Source organism: Coturnix japonica, chromosome 4 (assembly GCF_001577835.2).
Source record: "Coturnix japonica isolate 7356 chromosome 4, Coturnix japonica 2.1, whole genome shotgun sequence".
Taxonomy (NCBI): Eukaryota; Metazoa; Chordata; class Aves; order Galliformes; family Phasianidae; genus Coturnix; species Coturnix japonica.
The window spans coordinates 34,603,780-34,622,961 of NC_029519.1; the positions used below are offsets into that span (position 1 = coordinate 34,603,780).

General features: G+C 44.3%; 1 long non-coding RNA gene across 1 annotated transcript; it reads left to right on the forward strand.

Moving 5' to 3' along the window:
* Window positions 1-5,370: 5,370 nt before the first annotated feature.
* LOC107313317 lies at window positions 5,371-18,329 on the forward strand. The gene is made up of 4 exons (XR_001554919.2): window positions 5,371-5,589; window positions 7,106-7,485; window positions 7,977-16,833; window positions 17,035-18,329. It is a non-coding gene; the product is annotated as an uncharacterized LOC107313317 (long non-coding RNA).
* The last annotated feature ends 853 nt before the right edge of the window (window positions 18,330-19,182 follow it).

The following is a 19,182-nucleotide window of genomic DNA, read 5'->3' on the forward strand; positions in this document are numbered from 1 at the left end:
TCACCGTGCTGCAGGGCACCAAGCGCTGCACCTGGCAGTGGGAGGAGGTGAGCCGTCGCACCAGATCCATCCTCAGACAGAGAAGTATTTTTTGAGACAGGGCTTCTATTCACAATAATGCTGACTGACATTAATTATCACTTAGAAACCCCTGTCAGCACTTCCATTTGGCACAGGAATGGTGCCAGGAGGCAGCTCCAGCAGTAGGAATTAACGCCCAGGTCCCCAGCGGCTGCTGCGGTGTTGTCCGCGACCGCACACTGGTGGCAGCAGCACACGGTGTTGCCCTCCCCTTCCCAACCCCTTGTCCTTCCAATCAGATTTGCAGGCTGAAATCCTTGCTTCGTGAGCACGCAGGGTGATTTATGATGGGCTTTAAGTGGGAGACGCTGGGATGGCAGTTGCGGCACTCCCTGCAGCTGGCCAAGCCCCCTCCCCATGCAGCAGTCTGTGTGGCTGCACAGGAGGCACTTGCCCATTAAAATGCTGTCAGAGATCGTCTTTCCGACTTAAATCAAGGCTGTCACTGTGGTAGGCGATGGTTTTCGAGGTGTCCGTCTCTTCATTTGTTGGTTGTTTTCGTGTTTTTTTGTCCCGTCCTTTCTGTGTTGTTATTGCTTCCATTCCTTAAAGCACCACAAATTGCAAGCCTGTGGCTTGCCGTGAAGGCATGCTGGTAAATGATTTATAGAGGGTCCTACAAATCATGTTGCACTGAGTGCAGCCCCTTCCCCCACAGCAACAGCCATCATTTCAGAGCCGCTCAGCCTTCAAGGGAGCTAAGCTGTCCTTTCCCTGCTGAGATTTAGGAAGCCAAACAGCACAATGCAGCTAAAAGTGAGAGTAAACACACCACAGTAACAGCCTGGCATTTAAGTTTCAGCAGGGCTTAAGGTGGCCTTGCTTATCAGTGGAATTGTGTTATGACACCAGCCAGTGTCCGTATACAGTTTTGATGCTTTTACAGGCACAAAAGAAAAGCCCAATATGCTAATAGGACTTCAAAGTCTAAAAGATGAGTAGAAATTTCTGGTAGTGAAATGAACTCCTGTATTAATTGTGCTCTCAGCCCTCCCCATCCAGGCAGACCTCAGCAGACTCTTTGACTCACTTCAAGGCTTTCTGGCCAGTGAACACTGAAAGCTGTCAAACTCGGCTTCACAGGGCACACTGAAGTACCCACATATACTGAATGCTGGAGGTCAGAGACAGGGAAAGCCATCTCATCCTGTCCCAGGTTTCAAAATACAGAGAAAGGACGCTCTTACCTGCTGGGTGAGCAGAGGTTGTCCATGGTCTGAGGATCTCACTTGGTCTCGGCTGGTTCTGGCACAAAGTGAATGTGGAGAGTTTGCCAAATTGCCAGTGCTGCCATTCTACTCCCCTTGTTCCCTGTGCTGACTGCAGACTCACAGAGCAATCTGGGTTGGGAGGGACCTTGGGATCACATCAGTCAAACCCAGCACCTCTTGGCCTAACCAGTGCCTCTTGACACACAAAGCAGCATCTCTGGGAAGAGCCTGGTTCAGCCCTGCTCACCCACCCTGCAGAGAGCTGCTCCAGGTTCAGAAGGCAGAGCCCACACATCGCCAGTTCTCTTGAACATGGGAGCTCCAAAGAGTTTATGCAGTACAGTTACCACAAGGAAAACAGTCCTGGTGCTTGGAAAGAAACAACTCACCATGCAGCAAAACAAGTGGATTGGCAGATCACGTTTTAGACAAAATTTTTTCCCAAGCAAGTGCCCAAAAAGTAAAAATGAAAGAATTTTTTTATTATTATTATTATTTTAACTATTTAGAAGTTCCCCTGTGACTGGGAGTGGAGTGTTCATCAGGAAGTTATGGCCTCTTAAAAATAATCAAAATGTTCCAGGGGCTACAGACCAAAGCCTCAGCAAGATGCACCACCTCCTTATTGGAAAAGCGAATTCCAGCCACTGTGATACTCCATCTGATGAGAACACTTAGCTGTGATGGGGTGAAATAAAGTGCTTTATTATACTAAAGTGAGCCATGCTGGGAGTGTTGGGAATACAGTTAATGCAAGTACAGGGAAATTATACAGCATCCGCTTTGACTTTCTGATTTCCTCTAATGGACATATGGCCCCCAGCCCAAGTGCTCAGGGAGCTTTGTGCCATGCCACTCCCCAGAGAGCTGTGCACCATGGTAGCCCTGGTAGCAGCAGACTCATTCACAAACCTGGTGTTTGCAGCTGGGAATTGAAAGCACTGGCATCTCAGGGCCGGCATCCCTCCTTGCAATCTGTTTTTCCTCTAATGACACATCAGGCATTTTCACTCGTTAACTAATGTCACCTGTACTCTGCAGGAATGGCAGCAAACCCAGCACTTCCCCATGAGGTTTTGGCTGCGGGTTTTCTTAGTTCAGTGCTCACCCTCTGACCATAGCTATTTTATCTCAGATCTATTTCAGTTCCCCAGTTTGATGCTTCATTGGGGTATGCAGCAGCACATTGCACTGCTAAATGGAAGAGATTTCCTGCCCGAGAACTGTGCTACTGGTGCAAAAGCTAATTGAACATACAGATATGCATGTATAAATATTCACAAAGGGATTTGTCCCACAGCCTCTTGACAAGCCACCACCTCCATTGCCCTATCTGCCCTCCTGTCCCTGCCAGTCTATGTCAACAATCTGCTGACTTTCCCACCAGCACAGGATGCTCTCCTCTACCATATCAGTCTCTCTCCCCATCCATCCTTGGGCCTTTTTTCACTTGCCACTCCTGAACCGGGTGTGATGTGCAGAGCTATTGTAACAGTCTGGCTTCAGATTTGCCTTGTTCTTCTTGTCCAGGCAACAGAGAATTGCATAGAGAAGCCGTCTCCTAGGAAAACCAACCGTGGAAAATGAAGCTTAAGAAGCAATAAAAGAGTTCCCTGCCATCCCACAGGAACCAACAGGAGAATTTACATCTCCTACCGAAAGCTTCCCGGGGGCACCTCTGTCGTGGTCTTCAGAGGGGCCACGCGACCGCCCCATGTACTAACGACCTCCACTTCCCTCCTCCAGGGCCTTCTCCACCTCCTCTCCGCCCTGCAGTAATTTTCTGCTCATTGCTTTCTGTCACGGTCCTCACCCAACTTACAGGATCCTGATGACTTCCAAGAACACCCGGCTCTGGGGTTGCCACCCTAAAACCTCCTGTGCGCAAGCGGCCCCTGCACTGGTGTGTGTTCACGGGAGACTCAGTGAGACTTCTGGTTTTATTTCATCCAGACATTTATGTCACTTCCAAGTCTGCTGCACTAAATTCAAGGGCAAGCTAACATTTAGGCCTGCTGCTGTTGGCACTGGAAGCCTCAAATGTCCCTGCTGGATACTCCGTGGGGTGTGTGAAGAAGGCATGCCAGGAGAGTATCCATCCACATGTGTCACCAGGGAAAGCCCAGATAGCACTACCATCAGCACAGGGTCTTGCAGGAGGGTTTAGAGTTCCCACAAGCCATAATATTAGGATAAGGTTCTTCACCAGAGGGTGGTGGGCATGGAACAGACTCCCCAGGGCAGGGGGCATGGCCCTGAGCAGCTGGAGTTCAAGGAACAGACATATGGAACAGACATAGGGCTTGAGGTTTTGGATGGTCCTGTGTGGGCATCTCTCAGTCCTTTAGGGTTTCTTCCAATCCAGGATATTCTTGATCCTATGATTCCATGAACCCCTCTGGGATGTTTTGGCTTTTTTTTGGGTTGTGTGGGAGAAGTGAGGCGGGGCCTTTGCAGGGTTTTGAAGGAATAGCTTTCCTATGGGGACTTGAGCCGTCCCCAGTGCTTGGAAGAGCCTGGGTGAGGGTGAAAAGCTGCGTGTGGCCCTAAGCACCCCTTGTTCCCTGTCATCATGAGGACAAAGGCATGGCAAAGCCTAGACAAGTTTGTATATGAGCCTATTTCCCTGAAAGCCATTTCTTTAAAGTCTTTGTAACTTTTTTTTTCTTTTTCTTTCTTTCTTTCTTTTTTTTTTTTTTTTTTTTTTTTTTAATCTCAAGCTCCTTTTCCTGCTTTACGTCATGCTTTCCATTTTAGACATGTCAGATGATCTGTGATAAAGTGACAGGATGTGCAGGAGCAGCGAGGAGACGAGGTCCATTTTAATGAGACTAACTCTACTGGGTAGTGCAGACCGTGCCTCAACAAGCCCTTGGATCTTGTTTCCTTTTGCAAAGCATCTTAATGGCATAAAAGGATTTTTGCACAAATAAGGAAAGGCAATTCCCCAAACAGATTTCTTTCAGCATCCATTGAAATGGAAAGCTGCCACTGAGAATTGCCTGATTCTCTCTAAGAGGTAAGCACAATCAGAAATCGGTATTCCCTTGGCTCCCCAAAATGGACTGAAATACTTTGGAATTAGCAGCGTGTTTGCTGGAGGCTCACCATTCACCCAGCAGGTCCTGCTCACTGGCACTGAGATGTAATGACACATAAGATGGTCTGACCCAGCACTGCTTACATGCGACCCATTCCTGCGGGCAGCTTGGATGTGAAGCAGGAAGAGTGAGGACTTACAGCAAGGTACAAGGGAAATATGAGAAGGCCTCACACTGTTCTCCAGCCCTTTGTTATTTTGTCAGCTGATCTTCCAGGCTGTTATTAGAATTTCAGGCAGGCTGGGGTCATGCTTCACATTGGCTACCAGCATCAGGTAAATGCATAAGGACAGCTAATCCTGGACAAAGTTGCAAAGAAGGGTTTCTATCAATGCTATATTTTTTATCCTAGACATTGCTAGCTTAGTATGTTCTGGAACATCTACAGAGAATCACTTTCGTGGGACCCATTTTTTAAATCTTGCTTTCCAGGGAAGTACTTTTTTTTTTTTTTTTTTTTATCTAGTATTCTTTCCTAAGCAATTCTTGGTGTGAATAAGTGAATAGATGAATAGAAGATGTAAAATACTCCAGACTAAGAGTCAGGCCATCCAGTCTGCCTGCTCCCTACTGAAATGCGCATTTAGAAATGGTTTGTTCAAGTCCATGGGAAATCTTATTTAGTTATGTATCAAAAATATATACATTCTGATCTTAACTTGCCTTTCTGGCTACAAATGACTCCTGTATTTGTTCAGGTAGGTCCGGAATATCACTCCAACTATGATCTATTATGGAGCTTTCTCTTTGTACATAAAAGTCCGATTTATATAAATAGAAGCAGGAAATCACATGTAGCCAGTGATGAGTGTTAAACAATCCTGAAAGGCCTGATCAAAACAGCTACAGGGAAGAGGTCAATACTAACTGTTATTCCAAGTGTTAATCTTGACTCCAGTAATATTAGATACTAAAATGGGTTCCCAGATAAGAATTGCAAATCTTGCATTTGAGAAGAAAGGAAGTGTGATCCTAGAAAACAGATGCAGAGCTCTCCAGATCTCTGCAAGCATCCAATCTTTATGCGTTTGATCGATAGCTTTAGCAGTGGGACAGATGTGTGATGCATTCACTTTCAGATCTTTCTCGGGAAGAGAACAAAACAACATTAAAATCTCCTGTTGCTCGTCAGTGAGGAAATGGCATTCTCCGCAGGAGGAGCGGGAAGCCTGCCATGTGGACAACCCTACCCACAGGTACCTTTTTAGATTATGGGGAAGGGACAACTAGCAAGGTGAATAAACAGGGCAGGGGGGCATGCACCCAGAAACTGAGGAGCACTGGGGAAACATCAATATCAGGATGATACCCGAGGTGATGAATTGAGGTGGGTGTGCTGTGATGGGCAGACTTGGCCCCCTCTCTTCTGACAGCTAGCATAGATGGCTTTTTCTGTTCTCTATTGCACCTTTAGGGATCCTAACCTTCACTAGCAGCAGCTTGGGGGCAAAAAAGCCCAGGGCCTTTGGGTACCACAGATCTCATTTATAGATCTTCAAACAGCAGGGAAATGCCAGAGGCCGTATGGCTTACAGTCAGTGGCAATTACTGCCCAGTGCCATAAAAAGAGCTTGAAGAAGGAGTTAGCATCACAGCAACCGCCTGCTTATGGGTTCTTTGTATCCCTCTCAGAGCCAACCAAAGCAGCCCCCAGGCTCCCATACGACATGATACGGAGGAAATTTTGGAGAAGCATCAAAAAAAGCCTGCCCACATAGTGCACCTGGCACATCTTTGATGGGTCTGAAGCCCTAAAAGGAAGTCTCTGTGTTCTAGTATCACCAAAGCCTCCACAAAGGAGATGAAAAGGAGGAATAAAACATCTGAACAGCCCTATCTGGCCTGAACTGCACACATTCGTTACAGAAAAGATGGATTTCTTCTGGATCCTCCTGCGTATCCTCCTGCTTCAGGATGGCAGCGAGCACCTCAACACTCCAATTACAGGATATTCATGTTAAATAGAGAAGAGGGACAGCCAGTCGGCAACAAACATTAAGGGTATGGCAGCACATCTGTGCACATGCAGAAGGACCGACTGGAGTGACCCTCACGGCTCTACTCCCCACAAGTCTTCAGCACAGGCATACATCAGCTCCTAGCAGGCAGCCTCACCAGGGCTTAAATCTCCCCAGCTGCTACAAAAAGGGACTGGAGGCCCCAGGTTAGCTGCATCTCAGCTCTGAGCCCTGTGGCACAGAGCTGCACCAGGAGCGCCACTCATGCTGACCTTTGGAGGTTGCTTGAAAGCACCTGATGCTCATGGCTTAGAGATGGCTCAGTCCTTTCTAGCTTCCTGGAGTTTTTGCCTTTTTTTTTTCTCCCCCACTCAGATGGAAGTGAAAATGCAGGCTAAGAAAAATGGCATTAATAATACAAACTGGGGGCCCTTGGGAGAAAATTTCAGTTTTGGAAAGTCACTACTCTGCATGGATGTGTCTTGCTATCAGAAGTTTACTTGGATTTTCTTGACTCATCATGCATGCATGTATTTCTCTGCTGCCACGTGTGATCCTTTCTCCTTATTTAATTAGGGTATAATTATAAGCATCTTCCTAAATTAGAAGAAATATATAAAGATTCATCCATTCAGCAGGAATTTTTTCTGGGAAAATAGATGTTCTCCTTCAGCTATTGGCTTTCTTCAGTTTTGTTTCTCTATTTTTAATTTAAAGGAACTTCTCTTATGTTTTATTCACTTGTTTTCATTAGGTAAAAGAATGCCTTGGCATGAAAACCTGTCCTGAATGCACAGCCTGCTTGACAGATATATACAAAGGCTTGAAACCCGAGAGGAGAAGCGGATGGTTGCAAGCAAAAAAAATCTAAACAAAAGAATGGAATTAAAGCCAGCACCAGGGCACGTATTAATACTGCGCGGCTGTCATTGCTCACACTGATTCCTAGGAGCGATGCAGAGCATTGTGCTCAGCAGGATAAGACTGACAGACCTCGAATATGAACCCCCACTGCCTTCTAAAGAGGAAGGGCTGTCCTTCTTATCTTCGGATTGATCCTGACCACTTTACTGCAAGAAGCTGCTGCTTGAATTTCAGATGTTGAGTGCTGGTATCTGCGATTGGCCATGCACGGTAAATCACATGCTAATGTTGCTCTGTCTTGACTGGATGAGAATAAACATCATAATCAGGAAAAGGCCTTGGAGGAGCCACGGCGGCTTTAAATCTCTCAGGGAGCAGCGGCAGTTTTGGGAGAGGCGGCTGATAAAGCGGATTAGGGAATTTTAGAAAATTTAAAACCCGCTCCTTTCTGGGCCACACAGGCTCTGCCCAGGGTGTCATTGCTGGGAAAATTAGGCTGCTGGGAAATTTATTGCCAGGGCACTTCATTTCCATTTCAATTTCTCCTGTTCCAGTTCCACACGTGTGCCCAGTCCAGGGCTGTGATCAGATCCTGCTCTCCTGCCTTAACCAGCACCTGCCCCAGGCATTGCCCACACTCTCTTCAGGGTGCTAAAGGCAACTGCAGGCTGGTCTTCCAGCCACTTGAGGGGAGGAAGGGCAGCCAACAGGTCTTACAGAGGTCATTTATTGCTCTTTTTGTCATATTCTCATCCTTACAGGAATTCCCGTGGCTGATGTGTTTTGCTCAGGAGCTCACACCAGAAGAGGTAGGCACAAGGCAAGGACACAGCATCCTGTGGCAGGCACCAGTGGGGCACTGCTGGGCTCTGCAGCTCCATTTGCCCCTCAGCCAAGGTGATATTTAGCTGCTCCCAGTGGGGCTGGAAAGTCTGAAGATGTCTGAGGAATGGAAGAGTGGCAAACAATGATATTGCTGGTGATAAAGCAATCCTGGAAAATGTTTGGATGAATTTTTTTCAGGAGATTTGCTTCACCCTGCCTCTGCTCTCTGCTGATGTTACCCTCTGTAACAAAGAGATCACCAGCAGGAAGATGTGCAGGTAGGAGGACCGCTAGGTGGATATTCCTAAACATCCAGCACACCAGCAGGCACAGGTCAGGAACATATTGCATTAGCTCTGGGCCTGAGCAGAGTTAGTCAAAATAGCTTGAAAAATGGAACACATTTCTTAGTGGAGGAGTCTCAGACCTAGCACGGATGTCATGAATAGCTGAAATGATGTCTAAATTTGAGAAGAAAGAAAAAAAAAAAAAACTTCCTCTGAAGTGTGTCTTGCAACTGCAAATGAGGCATAACTTGGAGAATCTATCAACTACGATGAGCTGCTATTAGCATTTCAGTTACATTTCCCTTGAAAAGTCAGGAAGGGCTGTGGCCCCAGATCATGGGTCTCTCCTGACATGTAAATAGGTGGCACCTATGGAAATGGAGATGTCCCGGGTGTCAGCACCTCGAGGTGAATGATAGCTAGAGGTGGAAGAGTGGAGAATAAATGTTACTGCAAGAAAAGTTGCTGAATTTCCTTTTGAGAGACTGATAATCCCGCAGGCTTCTACAGAAGCAGCTTTTGATTATCATTGCTGATGATATTAGAAGACATCTCTAGAGTCTGTCCTTTAAAAAATGTTTCCCTGGTGCTACTTGAAAACATATGGGTTGGGAACTGAAGTGAAAAACTGATGCTTTGCTAACTCTCTTGGCACGATGGAGGCTTAAAAATGATGTGCCTGATACCAGAGATGCATTTTTAACAGTAAATGAAAGCAGACTGCATAAAAATTCAAAATACTAGACTGGTAAATGTGGATGAGAAAAGAATTTGGAAGAAGAAAGAGAAGCTGGTTAAAGGACCAGATGAGAAAAGGTGGATCAGTTCAGCTGGGCTTAACAGGAGCAGCACTATTTGTGTTGCTTCGTCTCACTGAAGGTGCAGACACACACCAGCAGCTTACAGAGGGGGCTGAGTAAGCCAGGTCTAACAGAGCATGTTCAAATGCAGCACTCTCCGAAGGGCTTCATCAAGTAACAAGATGGACAAGCTCAGGATGCTGCTTGAATAGTAACAGTTTGGATAGAGAAGGGACAGAAAGATGGAGTCAGGCTTCTTCAGTCTAGAATCTAATCCATGCCAGACAGTGGTCTGCTGATGGCTGTGGTATCTAACACAGGCACAGCATCTGGAGAGAAGTTAATGCCCCATTTCCAGTGGCTCTTATCCATAAAACTAAACCTGTTTCCAGACAACATACATTAATACTCAGAATATGTCTTATATTGGAATGTGTCTTATACTGGAGTTGGATGAGGTTAGTTTTGCTGATTCATAGAATCATTAAGGTAGGAAGAGACCTCCAAGATCATCCAGTCCAACTGTCCACCTGCCACCAATATTCCCCCATTACCCATGTCCCTAAATATCACATGTGCATGTTTCCTGAACACCTCCAGGTACTGTAACTTCACCACCTCCTTGAGCAACCTGTTCCAGCACCTGACCACTCTTCTGGGGAAGAAATTCTTCCTAATATCCAAACTGAAAAGGTTGTATAGGTTATAAAGACCAACAACCAAACCATAAAACACCTTATGCTGATACCGCATTAATGTCTTCACTGTGAAAAATTCTGACCCTCAACTGAATCTGTTGAACTGAACAAGAATCTGTTGAAGTTGCTACAGAAAAACTTTTGACAAAAAGATACTTCGGAAAAGTGCTGAATCTGCAGAATCACTGCATCTCTTGGCTGGTCATGCATTTTCTGAGCCTCTGCCAGTAATTACAGCTTCTGAAAACTTCTGAAAGCAAAAAAGCATCCCCTTCCATGGCTTTCTGTTCCACCTCTTTGCCTCTTTTGGGTCCATTGGTCAGCACATTCATACCCCCACAGTCAGATGACCAACAGATTGGTGCTACAAAAAACAGCTTGGCCTTTCAGAGTGCCAGGTGATGGACTTCAGGAGGTTTGGGTGTAGTCATAAGACAAAACAGCCAACTGCTTTTAAGGTATGTATCCTGTGCCAGCATGGACAAACTCCCCACCTACTCAATTTCTGTAAACAGGTCGGATATTTCCCCAGAAAATGTTTATTAAGATGACAGAACATGCATTTTTGGTCTATGGTGGTTACAGTGTCTGCTGGAGCTATAAAGCTCTGCAGAATCCTGAAGAAATGATAGATCCTAAAGACAGATATTGCTCTTAGCCACAACCAATTAGCACAATCTATTTCTCAGTTTTTCCAGGCTCTGCTTTAACAGTCTCTAACCAGGAGCTTATCTTCTGTTCCAAAAGCTGACATGGATAAAATGCACCTAGCATTGCTCACAATTCTTACAAAGAACAACGGGTATTGCATTTGGCTACACAGAGAAATTTTATTTCAGTGACTTTGGGTGCTGAGATTTCTCAATCCCAGCCATGACTTCCCATTAAAAGAAGCTTTTATGCTTCTTCATCCAAGAGACAGATCATGTTCTGAGAAAATTCAAACTATTTTATACTAGCCTATGTCTAAATTGAACAATGAAAATTGTTATCCTTTATGACCGCCAACCAATTAACTGACCTGGAGATAGGGAATTAAGCCAGTCTTACTCCTTTGAAATGACAGCTGAAATAACAGCAGTACAATTCCTTGTCTCCTGTTTGAGTGTAGGAGAGGAGGATGGGAACAGGATATCGACAGACAAAAATCCTGCCCTTGTAATGCTTCCCATTAACTTCTGAAGGGCGGGATCTCCCCGTCATGTCACACTTTCTAGGAAGGCATTCATAAAATCAGGTGAGCAAAGCATGGTGCTTCTGCTGTGATTTATAATATTCCACAAATGGTTCATCTAAAAAAGCTCTTTGAGTATTCTGTATTGCCTTCTGCTTTCTTCTTCTGTCATCCCTCAGCATAAATAGCAATGGAGTGAGGAGTGCTCCCTAGCTCACTGAAGGTGCGTGCCAGTGAACTTGTAATATAAACACTATCTGGTGAAAATGGATTAGGGGCATTTGGGCATAAAACCAGGAGTGTATGGAGTGTCAGGGCTGTGGCAAATTCATCAGCATGGCGGACTGCAGCCTTTCCATGAAGGATGGAAGATTCTTCAGCCTGAAGAGCCAAGTGCCAGCTTGGCAACTGGGAAAGTTTTGCCTTTTGCATTGCTATAGATAACTTTGTTATAGGAACTTAATTTAATTGACATACAGTTGCTTTCATTCCAGGATAATACCATCCAAGGTTACACAACTCAAGACAAAAAACACACATTTACATGGAAATAAGAGAGTCTGTATGAGGCATTATATTGGCATAATTATTCTTGTTTAAAATCATGCCTCATCTATTATGTTTCTTCCAGAGCATCCGATCTTTAGGCGTCTGTTGATTATGCAGCACTATGTGATAAGGCCATCATGGATAAGCATCATTGTGCTTTTATATATTCTATCAAATCACAGACAAACATCACCTCAACACACATTATTTCAACAAAAGGGTATGAAAGCTTGTAAGACAACAACAAATAAACAAAAATAAGCATCCATTCTGGTACCATTTGCCAGTCAGTATAAATTATTTGCCAACAGAAATCTGGCTTGCAAGGAGAAAAGATTGTTTTGCCTCCTTATCCCCCAAATGCCATTGCCAGCACTGGACTCCCATTGAAAATGAAAAAGTTGCTTCCAGCTATCTTCCCTTACCCAGCAGAGGTTGTTTGGCACCAAGTTTCTATTAAATGATGTAATTAATTAACTTCCATGGATGGCAAAAGATGGAAACGAAAGCAAAAGTGCAAGACAGTCTCATGCAGATGATCATTCCCCACTTTCACAGCACCGCTGTGCAAGTTCCCATTTGGGGCCTGTAGTTCTTGATGATGGTGGCATTATGAATTGCCCACAGGGACGAACTTCAGAATGTCAAAAGAATTAGGGCTGTACTGTCAGAAAATAGGAACATGATCCATGCTGAGTGAATGAACAGTTTTTTCAATGTGTTTAGATTTAAAATCTTTTTAAGGGATTGCATTGCAGGCTTCAAGTGCCCTAGCAAATCATTAGTGATAATAGGAAACCCAAGCAGAATTATAGCAGCTATTTCACCACAAACTTGACCATCCAGCCCTGTAAAGAGAGTCCTTTCCAGCTTTAAGTCATAAAAAATAAATATGTCACCTTCCCACCAATTCGGTGGGGAAGGGCTTGATCAGAGATGAAAAATGGAAGCGACCCATATTGGTGATATTTTTGGCTTGATATAGACTTAACAAAAAGAGTGGACAAATTCATAAAAGAAAGTTTCTATAAGGGCTGTTTTATCTCTCAAGAAGTTGGAGGGCTGCAAATTGTTGCAGGCTGGGGAAAGTCCTCGGGGAGGACCATCCTTACATGCTTGTTCTGTCGCTCTGTCTGGGTACCCACTGTTGGCTGCTGTCAGCAGCTTCTGGACTCATGTTCCAGACAGCGACTTCAGAGGCAGATCATAATTATGGATCTATTTTTAGATGCTCTAATTTTGGCAGGAAGCCAAAAGTTGTAATAAAACAGCTTTGGTGTTATCTGTCATCTCCAGACATGGAAAAGAGCCATGAATTCAGCATGGGGGTAGATAATGTAGATATATTAGAATGCATTATTATCTACAGGGTTGCCTATTGCCAGTTTCATTTTTATTGCATGGCAAAGGTCAGCACCTTTCGGTTGCTCAGAGATCCCAAAGGATGACAAATTACCAAGAATTCCTCTATTCAGCATATATATGAAGCCATCATAAAAGAATATCAGCATGGTGCTAGCAGTCTCTGATCTACATTATATGCTTCTTTTGGCAACGAAGATTTGTCTGCCATTGACGGTGGGCAGATAGTGAGGGATAAAATTTAATACAGACAAAATGAAAGTACGGTGGCACCTTACTTGTTCTTCAGCTGAAATGTAGCTCACGTTAACAAGATTCACAAGTCTCTGATTCCAACTGGAAACTGAACTGCGTTTGGTTTTGGGAAACTGCAAGAACATTTTTATTTCAGAAAGCCTTACTGTTATTCCTACCAAAAAATAAAACAGGTCCACTTTGACTTTTTTTTTCTTCCAATTAAAACCAGGAAAAAATGGAATGAAGGTGCCATAAATATGGGGGGGAAAATGGATCATTTAGAATAAGGATAAATGGGCTGTGCTTCCATAGCTCACTCTTCCAGGCACAGTGCTTTCATGGCTGCCATGTGTGACAGGCTTGGTTGGATCCTTCAGGACAACTCAGTCTCATCTAGAAGAGATTGCACTGAGAAACTTAGTTGGTGATGCTTAGGTGAGTAAACCGTTACACTAATATCCAGTGCACTGGCTTATGAATGGTGTTCAGGTGTGTTTAAACATCCAGGGACATGCTTGAAAAGAACCTGCTCATTCTAGATCTGGAAACTCTGGAGTCTGGCACACAATGGGAAAACAAGAAAAGTTCCAGTGCATGAGACAGAGTTCACATACTGGGAGCTTTCAGGGAAGGGTCCAAAACCTGTCATTTTGCCCCCAAAGCTTTATCCTGATTAGAGTACCATTAGATCACCTCATTATTTCATGTGAAGCTATACCACTTTACAACCATTGAGTCTTTACTTCTTGTAAGGCTCTGGCCTCAGTGGTAACCCATTGGAGCCAGCTGCCCACATGGATCCCTCATTCTGTAAAAGAGCCTTTAAAGTTTGTCACTTTCTAACTATGTTAAAGTCTCCTTGTTGTAGGATCAGAAGAGGCTAGAAATGCTCAACGGACCTTCCCTTTTGCCTCTCTTCCTCTAATCCATTTTCCATTGGTCTGACAGAGTCTAGAGATGGTTGCACTTCAGGCCACATTGCGAGACCCATCCATTATTCTGCCTTTTGCCAAAGAGACTGATTTGAAGGGGTGTGAATTTTTGTGAGGCTCAGGAAGTGTTGAATTGACTTTTCTGTCACTTTCGCTACATTTCCCTTTCCGTGGGTTACAGCACTGATGGAAATGTCCTCACAGTCTGTGATAGGCGCGTTCTAGAAATAGCACGTTAAATAAATGTGAATGTTTTTAAAAATTAAGAATCCTCCACAAGTTCTAAAAATACAGACAGTGTAAGTAATGGACCGGAAATAGCCACAATGTTTGTATTTTTGGCAATAGATACACAGCGGGAAGGAAAACTATGCAGTTTAATTTGCTACTTGGTATTAGTTCTTAAAGTATTTGCCAGTAACGGCAACATTATAATTTGTAGAATTAATTAATGATCTGGCATCTGATTTTGATTCATTAATGCTTAAGCCAGCTAAGTCTCAATTATCCTCTGGACTATTTATTCCTTAACAAGCTTTTAGCTAATGTGATTTTGAAAATATGAAAATAGGTCTTAGCTTGTCTTTAAGAAGTGACAATATTTTAACACTTCTCTGTAAAATAAAGAACCTTTCTAAATATATATTTATATATTGTGCTGCTATAGTTACATCCCAAATTAGACTTGGGGATTTTCACTGTATGCCCTAAATATATATTATATTTATACGTACCTTGAACCTGACTTCAATTTAGACTTGATTAAAAAATGTACTGAATTGGAAACTGTGTAATAAAGGATGCCTAAATCATACTGACCCAGAATAGCTCACTCCGTCAGACAGTTAGCAAATAAGTGCACAAGCAAGCAGATGATACGAGAATTCAAAATTAACTTTATTCTCAGAGGATGCATAGACTAGCAGATAGCATCTGATTCTATCTGCAGAGGTGTAAATCCAGAGTAACGCCTTGGCTGAGGTCTCGTTACCCTGAATTTGATTGCTTATCCTGCAAATGATCAGAACCGGGCTCTTCAGTGCCCAAGGCTAGGTTAAAGCAGCTGAAATAGCCAGTGTTACTTCATGACATTTTTGTGATGCAACTGGAAGCCTCTACCGATTTTCACATATTCATTATTTATAACAAATCCATTTACCAAAGTAATTTAAAGACTCTTGAAATTCTCTCCAAATGACTGGTATTTTTGAAAGTTCAATCACCACATCCTTTAGGAAAATCTCCCCGATGGAGTTACCTCTTGTGCCGCAATTGTATTATGATACATTCAGAGGCTACAGCCATTGATTTGGGATTGCCAGGCACCGGTTTAAGAGCTCATTTGAACTCGTTTGGGAAAGTTGCTTCTACTGCTGGGCTCTGAGGTGATGTTTGTGCCTGCCATCATTGTACGCTGTCCCCACTCACATCAAAACAGAAATGCATTATTATGGAGATGAGTAAACAAATGAATCAGGGATGTTTTATAACCATATAAACCAGCTCAGTTGGTCATTTTGGTTGCTGAGATTTGTTCCGAAGGTATCTTCCAAACCTTTCCGATATTATAGAGATGGTAGAATATACCAAACTAAGCCATTAGTGTTATAGAACTTGGAATAACTAAACTACTCCTGAAACTATTCTCTTCCTAAGAAGACATCTGATGACCTCTGAACACTGGCATTTGTGTGTAACACCACTGACGGCGTCAGTGTAGTTAACTCTCACTTCACAATGCTGAGACGCCAGCTAGAGTTTTCCCCACCCCTCTCACCAAGAAATCTGAGACAAACATCTGAGAGCATCTATCTTCCCTCCCCCTTTCAGATCATTAAATTCAGCTCCTATCAGCCAAAGATGGGAGGTCAGTCTGTGACAATATGGAGAGAGCTGTAATGCTGACTCTTCTTTACACCTGAGTAAACACCTTCAGCCCAAATGGCTGCCCTGGATGTACAGAGTGGGGGCACTGCTCACATTCCAAGATGACTATAATTTTAAAAGTCAACTCCCTCTTACTAAGTTAAATGCTCTGGCCCACAGAATCCATTCTGTGCTTCTTCAGGGACAGATCTAAGCCCTGCCTACATGGCTGGCGCATAACTGGGAGGTCACAAAACCAGTTACCACAGGCATATCTGAGGCAACAAAGAAATAATGTCCAGCTACTGAGGCACAAGGAAAAGTGCCAGTTATTGGCGTTGTTATGGCAAGAGTACTTTCAGACTAAGAGGTAAGCAGAAGTGGTTAAGCTCAGGCTCTACAGCTAGGGATGGACTGCTGGAGGCACCATTCTTCTCCGTTCCCTTGAGAAAAGGTTTGGGTTGAGAAACAAGAGCAGCCCTGCTCACTTTTAATCATCTGAATGTGGGGGAAGGAGAGAAGGTGGAGGCTTGGTAAGAAAAATATGCAAAGCTTAAAAAGTTCCAGCTGCTGTTCTCTAATGGAGGCTTGATTCCTCACGAACGGTGGAATAGTTAGGCCACCTGGTGGTAAAAGGCGAGCCAACAACCTTTGCATTTTCTGAGGCACAACAAATAACCTGAGGAGCAGATAGCACAGGGAACCGTCATAGGCTGCCTGCCGTGCAGCCACCGCTGGGAGATGGCTGCCAGCTGTGACCTCCTCCAGCTCAGGTGCAGTGCAGAACAGGGGGATCCTCCCTCCATCACAGCTTGCCACCCCAGGCAGCTCCTGCTGTGCCAGGGAGGGAGGTGAAGGAGAAAGCAACCCAAGGACCTCTGAACCTAGGTAAGCTTATGAAGGGGTGGGGAGGAGGGGAGGCTTAATTGGGTGAGCAAGGGCCTCTGTCCCTAAATGCAACACCAGGTTTGTGCAGGTAAATCAAGTGAGGCTGGTGGGAATGGTCACAGTTACACTTTTAGCATTCCTATTTTAATGAAGTTCTACAATGTAGTTTTCACTTCTATGTCTGTCACTTGTTTCTTCCAGTAAAACTGCTGCCTAGAAGTACCACAAAGTGTCAAATGTAAATGCAGAGTGCAGAGATGTTGGCCCTGCTGGTGGGGTCCTTCACAGTGCTCCCAAGTGCCAATATCTAAGAACCAAGCTGGACTGCACAGCAGGGCAATGCCAAGGAGTGTTCACAGATGGGCACAGCGCAGGTAAATGAATGTTAAAGGAAATCTGTTGGGTGATGTGACTCTTCTTAACAAAGGAACTACTGTTTGTTTTGCCCAATTCTGCCCCCTGGAGCTTTCATCTGAGCATTGGGAAAGCAAGCCACTGTGTCCAGAGTTGCTCTCTCCTTGCTTGTCCCTGTCTGGTTCCCTCAGTGCATTCTCCAGCACTTGAAAATTCACCCGACTTGTGACTCATGCTTTAATCTTATCCAAGTCACAATGTTTATTTCACAGGATGCCCAATTAAACAGTAATTCAGTCTGCTCTGGAGTTGTTTCCTTCCCATCTGGTGATTGGTATAACCTGAATAATGTAGGAAGCACAGAAGAAAACACAGAAATCAGCTTCAGTGATATTGGGAGAGCAAGCTACAACTTCTCCTACTGAAGAAGAGGGGGAAAGAGCATGCACAAAAGCGTTAAGAAGGGTCATCATTTCTGATGCTCCCTGACTCCTAAGAAGAGAAGGGAAGGATTTCAGATTGGATATCAGGAAAAATTTCTTCCTTTGAAAGAGTGGTCAGGAGAACAGGCTGCCCATGGAGTCACAATCCCTGGAGGTGTCCAGGAAACACAGATGTTGTACCGAGGGACATGGCTTAGTGGATAGTTGGACTGGATGATCTTGGAGGGCTTTTCCAATGTTGGTGATTCTATGATTCCAAGATGGTGCTACCTGGGCATGTATTACAGACTCCCTTTAAGCCAAGGGAACAGGAGCAGGAGTGGGGCTGTGCAATTCACACTGGGTGAAAGAAAATCCACGGTCCCACTTTCCCTGTCCCACTTTTGCCCTCCACTGTAGCTACTGCAGGAATACCTGCTCCTTGCACCTTGCATCCAAGGTGAGTGCTAGAGCTCCACGGTCTGTAAGAGAAGGAGCAAGGTCCTGACTTCACTAGCTGCACACTAAAGTCCATAAGTCCTAAAAAGTTGGAGGGGTTTTTACCATGGCATAGAGCTGCATGCTTTTTTCAGGCCTTTCATCCTCACACAGGCAGGGCCAGTGCCACACTACTGTATGGGAAATTGGTAATCACAGCCTGAACCTCTATTAATCAGCTGAGGCAAGTGTTGGATCAGCTGTGGGAGCACAGGTGAGAGTAATTTAGCTCTGCTCCTGGAAGGGGCGAAACTTGACTCCACCTCCTCTAGACTTCATTTAAGGGCTGACCACCTCTAAGGCAGCATCTCTTGGAGATTGCTCCTTGGTGGAGATTGCCTCAGCGGTTCCCAGCAGACCAAAGGCTTCCATACAGGTGAGTTTTTCTTGTAAATAACTGTTTGGGTATTTACAGCTACCAATTTTTCATTATTATCACTGTACAACTACCCACATAGGCTTGCTCTTTTTTGCTATCTGCTCCTCCAGGTGTGATGGCAGCACTCCTCTGCAGCAGTCCAGGCTCAAGCTGGAGGCATAGAAATAGAGACGGAGTTCTTCCCAAAGAAATGTTCCATGTGTTTTACTGAGGCTTTCTAAAAAAATATAGATTAATTGTGATAATTAAATTTCCCTCTGAGTGATTTCTTTGATAAATGGGTCTAGTTAGGACTTTCAATTAAGCACTGGGCCCTGCTGTGAAGTCAGACTTAGCTTCGTGTTCCAGGCATTTATTGCCTCATTTACAGAGACAATATGAATTATTTCATGTTACACTGTTTTCTTTATCTGTCTTTTTTTTCTAAGTTTTTTTTTTTTAACACAGGTATGATGATTCCTATTAACCCTTCCATGGGGAGCCAATTAGAAAAGGATGGTCAAGCAATTTTTAATTATTTTGTGATGGTTTAATAAGCCTAGTGGAAGCACAGTGCTTGAAATCTCTCTTCTGTCTGCACCGCAGCCCTTTGCTGCATAAACTCACCAGTTTGTTGCTGTGCAGACTCTCACAGGCTCCCAGGTGGTGATAAAAGGGTATGAAAATAACATCAACACTGACCCCAAGGACTCCATT